A 6571-nucleotide genomic window follows, 5' to 3' on the forward strand; every position below is an offset into this window, starting at 1 on the left:
AGAACCATTTGACTAGTTTTCGGGTGAGCAACCTGGACGCGAGGTTTCCTGGTGGTGGCCACCACAGCAGCAGCAGCCGCAGCCTTCTTGGTAGGCTTTGCTTCTACCATGATGATGATGAACCAACCAAGGTGATGAGAGACGCTCAGACAGTCACGGGGGAATGATGCTGCCGCCGCTTGAGCCGAACCTATTTATGTGCCGGCACGGTACAGAAGCTGCAACCTGGCAACTCGTCCACCAATCACGACGGTTGGTTTTACGGCTCCGAAACCTGGATCCCATATCTTCTCTAAAATAGAAGCATTTGTTCATGTTCTTTGTAAAAGTATCATAAAGCAGGACAGATGAGACAAATATCATAAAAACTGAAGAGCAGATGAGCACACACATGTTTGTATTACAAAAGAAAATCCACAAATTCATTAGAAATTGGCAGGGCAGGCTGAGGAAGTAGGTAGATGTAAAATGTCTGTAAATGGCGAAAGAACATAAACCCAAGACTGAATAAACGATGTTAAATATCCATGCCAAGGAGACAAAAATATGTTAGGATACAATTACCATTAAGACACCACAAGCAGGTCCGTATCCTGCCGCGATGACTTAAAAGAGTTGGTTATTAGCCACAATGTGTAGGCAGTCTCATGCCAACGGCCATACCACGTTGAGAACACCGCTTCTCGTCCGATCAGCGAAGTTAAGCAACGTTGGGTTTGGTTAGTACTTGGATGGGTGACCGCCTGGGAACACCAAATGCTGTTGGCAATAATGTTTTTTGTTTTGTTTTGTTTTGTTTCGTTTGTTTTTGTTTGAATGGCTGGCTCCACGGGAAATTCACGGAGTTGTGTGGAATAAGGCCTGGTAAAATGAATTAATATGTATGTCATGTTTAAAACAAACTCGCTTAATATAGATATTGTGTGAGGCTTTATACAAAAACAACCAACCAAAACAAAACATGTTGTATATATATATATATAGCTTAATCCGGGTTTGAACTCCAACTCCAAGAATACGCATCACTTATATACACTTTACCACTGGACCACTGCTGCAGGACACTAGCTTGATGCTGAGGTATCAATTTAATGACGTAAATGCCATTTCCACAAATAAATGATAATTAAAAAGTATTTGTATGTACAAATCTTTTCTGTTTAAAAGGCTACAATATCAGTTACTGATATAATTTGTGTTAATGTTTCTATACCCACAAGAAGGCATATTTTTGCTTATATGTAAAGGGTACGGAGAAGGAATCCACAGACCATCATTCCCCTCCCCTTCCCTCCCCACCCCCCCCCACCCCCAACTCCCACCTACTACCACCACCACCACCACCACCAATCACCACCAATCACCACCAATCACCACCACCACCAATCACCACCACCACATCTAACCGAAAACCCCCTAACACATCAACCCTCCCCAATCAACAGGCGAAATAATAACCCCCAAATGCCTGCCTGCCTGCCTGCAAGCCAATACTAACGGTCTTCTCAGAAAGAAAATCTCTTTGTATCTGTATTACTTGATGAAATGTATGATTCTAATAATGAAAATAAATTTTGATGTCGGTTGTATGAGCATAATGACCAATATGCACATGATATGAATGAATTAAATAGTGTAGTTTAAGTAATTAGGTTGTAGACACATTAAGCGGATATGATATTTGACGCGTCCAGAACTGGTGATTTTTGGTTTAGTTTAAATGCACCACCACCACCACCATTGCTTCCCCAGAGCCTAATTAAGGACCGGTAAAAGGAGTCAATATGTATGTCATCTATAAAACCAAAGAATGAATAAAAAAACACACACACAAACCTACATAATAGTATTAGGAAGATTGTATGGCAAAAAAAAAAAAAAGTATTATTCCCATTGGGTCGTTTGAACTCGCGACTTCCAAAACACCAGCCACACACCTTACAACCCAGCCACTATAGAGTTGGTATAATTGTGCAACTTTAGTTATAAAAGTAAAGTTTTCTCACATTGTATTGATAACTTAAAGGATTTTTTTTTTTATTTTGCATGTACAAATCTTATTGTCTGTTCTATGAAAAGGCTTGATGTAAATTATGTATTTTTTGAATGATTGAATTGTAGGCACATTAAGCGGATTCGATATTTGATATATCCAGAAAAGGCGATTTATGTTCAGTTTTAAAATGCATCACCGTTAACGCTAAAGGACTGGTAAAATGACTCGATGTTTGTCATTTTTAAATAAACACTAAAACAAGGCCCTTAACATATATAATGTTTGAATATAAATTGAATGCATATAAATACAAAGTGGGAGTGGCTGGCTGGCTGGCTGGCTGGCTGCCTGCCTGCCTGCCTGGCTGCCTGGCTGCCTGGCTGCCTGGCTGCCTGCCTGCCTGCCTGCCTGCCTGCCTGCCTGCCTGCCTGCCTGGCTGCCTGGCTGCCTGGCTGCCTGCCTGCCTGCCTGCCTGCCTGCCTGCCTGCCTGCCTGTCTGGCTGCCTGGCTGCCTGGCTGCCTGCCTGCCTGCCTGCCTGCCTGCCTGCCTGCCTGCCTGCCTGCCTGCTTGCCTGCCTGCCTTGCCTTGCCTTGCCTTGCCTTGCCTTGCCTTGCCTTGCCTTGCCCTGCCTTGGCTGCAGCTGGCTGGCTGGCTGGCTGGCCGTAAATCAACTCTTAACAACACCACACCACACCACACCATCACTCATCACCCATCACCCACCACCGGCCCCAGAATCAGAAGAATCAGAATAATACAGGAGAAGATGCCCATAGGGGCGAGCTGGGAAGTGGGGACAGAAGAAGATAAGGGGGGGGTGAGAGGAAGAAGATTGTAAGAGAAAAAGTGCCAGGGCTAAACCCAGCTGCGTGTCGTTAGGTTGCGGCTTTCGAGGCAGGGACTCAGTCGGGTGTTTTCAGTGACAACATCGGGACATCACAAACTCACAACATCACAGTGATTGGCTCAAGAGCGTCTGGGCTGAACTTTTTACGGATTGTTTGTGCTGGTTGTTGAGAGCTGAATATGTAATGATAGTGGATGCTGGGTGTTGAGAGCTAAAGTTTAACGAAATACAGAGTTAGGAAGAGGATCATGGATGGTAGAGAAGAGGTCATGATTGTTTCGTGGTAGTCTGAGAGTGTGTAGGAGAAAATCAATGTGTTGTTCATGATGAGTGAGTAGTCTATCGATTTGTTTGTCTGATAGAGTTTTCCAGTAGGTATTTAGGGCAGGAATGTTAGTACTTTCATGGAGACTTTGACTGGTATTTAACTCTTGCCATCGGGTGTTGAGTACCCATCTTAGTGCTCTGTTCTGTATTCTTTGAAGTTTTATTTTGTTAGTGCGTGCAGATAGAGAAAGAGCTAGTGGAGCGTATGTTAGGAGAGGTCTAATAAGTGCTTTGTAAAGGTGCATTTTTGTGTCAGGTTTTGCAAATCTAAGTCTGTATAGTTTCTTCATGGCTTGAAGAGCTATTGCATGTTTCTGTGTTATGTGTGTGTGAAAGAGTAGTTGTCGATCAAATGTGAGTCCCAGGACTGTGGAGGAGGGAGATACAGAGATATAAGTAGGATTTTGAGTGTATGAATAGAGTTTGAGAGGAATTGGGCGAATAGTTCTTTTACAGAAAAAGTAGGTGATTTTAGATTTGCTGGAGTTGGTTTTTATACGCCATTTGTACTCCCACTCAGTGACAACATCAAGTTCTGTTTGTGCTCTGTTTGTTAGTGTATCAATGGTGTTGCTGGTGACAAGGTGAGAGACATCATCAGCATAACATATGGTTAATGAAGTGTGATGAACAGGGTCAGGAATGTCGTTTATGTATAGGATGTAGAGTGTTGGGGCAAGAACAGAGCCTTGGGGAACACCGGCGTGTAAGTTGAAGTAGTCAGAGTGTTGTTGGAGGAACTTAATTCTCATTGTCCTATTGTCTAAGTAGTTCGAAAGAAGTTTGGTGGTGATAAGAGGAAGATTAAAGTTGTTGCATAGTTTGAATTTTAAGCCGTCATGCCAAACAGTGTCAAAGGCCTTCTCAACGTCCTTAGTGATGAGTGCAGTCTTAAGTCTTTGGTGCTGATTGATACTGAGGTAGTTAGTCATGATGTTTAAGGCGTCGTGAGTGGACCGGTGAGGCCGAAATCCAAACTGTTTGTTAGTGAGTAAGTCATTGTGTTCAAGGTGGGTTCTAAGTCTCTGGTTGATCAGCCTTTCAAAGACTTTGCCAAGTGTCTCTAGAAGGCTGATGGGTCTATAGTTCTTTGGGTCAGTGTGGGGTTTCCCAGGTTTTGGAATAAGAACGGCTGTGGCAGACTTAAAGTTGAGTGGAAAAGTATCCAGAGGCAAGGGAGGCGTTGAATAGGTTAGTGATAGCAGTAATGATAGAAGCAGGAAGTTGTCTAAGAAGGATATGTCCAATGCCAGACGCACCAGGGGCTCTACGACGAGTGCCCATGAGAGCTGTCTTGACATCAGCTAGAGTTAGGGGAGTCTGTAGTTCAGTGTTTGAATTGAGATTTTCAAGGTGAATGAGGTCGGTCTCCCAGCCTCTCTTATATACCCGAGCAGGCCCTTTAAATTATTTGAATTGTTGCACTTCGGCCAATGGCAGGCACGATCGCTGCTGCTCAAACATATTCTGGTTCACAAGTATTAATATATATATATATTATATATATATATATATATATATATATATATATATATATATATATATATATATATTCATGAAACACATTAAAACCTTGATCATTTATTCATTCATTACGTCTAGTGAAGAATTGCTTTTGTTCATTTGTATGATTAAAAATGGATAGAATATGAATTCCTCGCTTAAAGTAAAATATAAAATATATATTGGATTTATATGATTGGTTAATATTCCAAGTGATGCTGAATATCCCCTATAATTTGTTTTGTTTGTTTGTTATGTACACATTCCAAATGAATCAATATAAATGTATTAATGTTTGAAAGTTGATTGTCTACTTGAATCTCTCTATTAAAGTGTGTGTGGCTCCGGATGGAGCCTGGTTATGGTATTTGTCGCGGTGGGTGGCAGAAGTGCTTACTTCTTCTCTGTCTTCTTTGGCAAAAGAACTGCCTGAATGTTTGGAAGAACACCTCCCTGTGCAATGGTTACGCCAGACAGAAGTTTGTTGAGTTCTTCGTCGTTGCGGATGGCCAACTGCAAGTGACGTGGGATGATACGGGTCTTCTTGTTGTCACGTGCGGCGTTACCGGCGAGCTCGAGAACTTCGGCAGCGAGGTATTCCATGACGGCTGCCAGTAGACAGGAGCGCCAGCACCGACGCGTTCGGCGTAGTTGCCCTTACGCAGCAGACGGTGAATTCTGCCCACGGGGAACTGAAGTCCGGCCCTGCTGGAGCGAGACTTTGACTTGCCCTTCACTTTGCCTCCCTTGCCGCGTCCTGACATTGCTGCTGCTGTTTGGGTTTGTGGTGTTTTAATGCCGGATCGGATTGATGTCCATAGGGAATGGAAAGGATGGGGGAGGTAGAGGGATGGGGAGATGAAATTCAGGAAGAGGATGCGGGTAGAGAGAGAGAAGGTTTGAAAGTTCGGTGGCCTGTCCACCATGGGTTGACATTTTTGTATGTGTTGTTTGTTTGCGTATGTGTTATGTTGGGTTGTCAGTACATTGGCTGGGGGGGCTAGTGTTTGTGACCTTGTTGGTGTCCTAAAGCACTAGAGCCGATGGAGTTGGCTGAAGGAGGCTAATCTTAGAAACATCAGGGTAGTTACACTTCTGCCGCCACGACAAATGGTTTTTTGGTTTTATATTTTTTGTAGTGTTTTATTTATTTATAATATTTTTTTTTTTTTTTTTTTTTTTTTTTATTTATTTTTTTTTTTTAATTTATTTATTTATTTTTTTTTTTTTTTTTTTTTTTTTTTTTTTTTTTTTTTTTTTTTTTCTTTCTTTCTTTATTCTTCATTTGGTGTAGATTGGGTCCGGGATGGGCCACTCATCTGGATCGTCTGGCAGACCGCTTAGTATCTGAGGGCTTGGGAAGGCCTCATCATGGATATGTCTGATCACTTTTTGTTGGAGAGTGATTCTTCTGGTTCTGTGTGGTGGTTCGTGGATCTCGTAGTCGCTGGTGGTGTTTTCTGCTACGAAGGGATCTTCTGGGTCTGGGACATACATGTTCTTCATACGGTACAGCTGTCTTCTGGCCAGGTAGCTGAGCCTAATGTTCATTGGCTTCATGTTGAGCGTCTCATGGATCAGGTCGTTCTTACCCTGTCCTCAGAGTCAGGCCCTCTGCAAAGCGAAGTGCTTTGTTTTGTACTCGTTGAATCTTCAACATGTTGGATTTGTTGGTGAGGTTCAGGGGAACGTAGGGGTATTCCAAGCTAGGCCTTATGATCATTCTGTACAGGTGGAGCTTGATGTGGGATGGGGCTTGGTTGAAACGGAAGAGCCTCTCCAGTGAGCCCCGGGCCATCGCTGTCTTCTGGGATACGTACTGGGAGGAGTTGAGTAGCCTGTTGAAGTTGTAACCGAGCACTGTGTTGGAGTTTGAGATGGCTATGGGTTCACCCCT

The 6571-nt window shown here is 43.0% G+C and overlaps 1 non-coding gene across 1 annotated transcript; it reads left to right on the plus strand.

Annotated features, from left to right (window-relative positions):
- Positions 1 to 649: 649 nt before the first annotated feature.
- Positions 650 to 768, plus strand: LOC138358491 (5S ribosomal RNA). The gene has a single exon (XR_011225419.1). It is a non-coding gene; the product is annotated as a 5S ribosomal RNA (ribosomal RNA).
- Positions 769 to 6571: the final 5803 nt, after the last annotated feature.

The sequence above is a fragment of the Procambarus clarkii genome, chromosome 83, assembly GCF_040958095.1.
Source record: "Procambarus clarkii isolate CNS0578487 chromosome 83, FALCON_Pclarkii_2.0, whole genome shotgun sequence".
In the NCBI taxonomy this organism is placed as follows: Eukaryota; Metazoa; Arthropoda; class Malacostraca; order Decapoda; family Cambaridae; genus Procambarus; species Procambarus clarkii.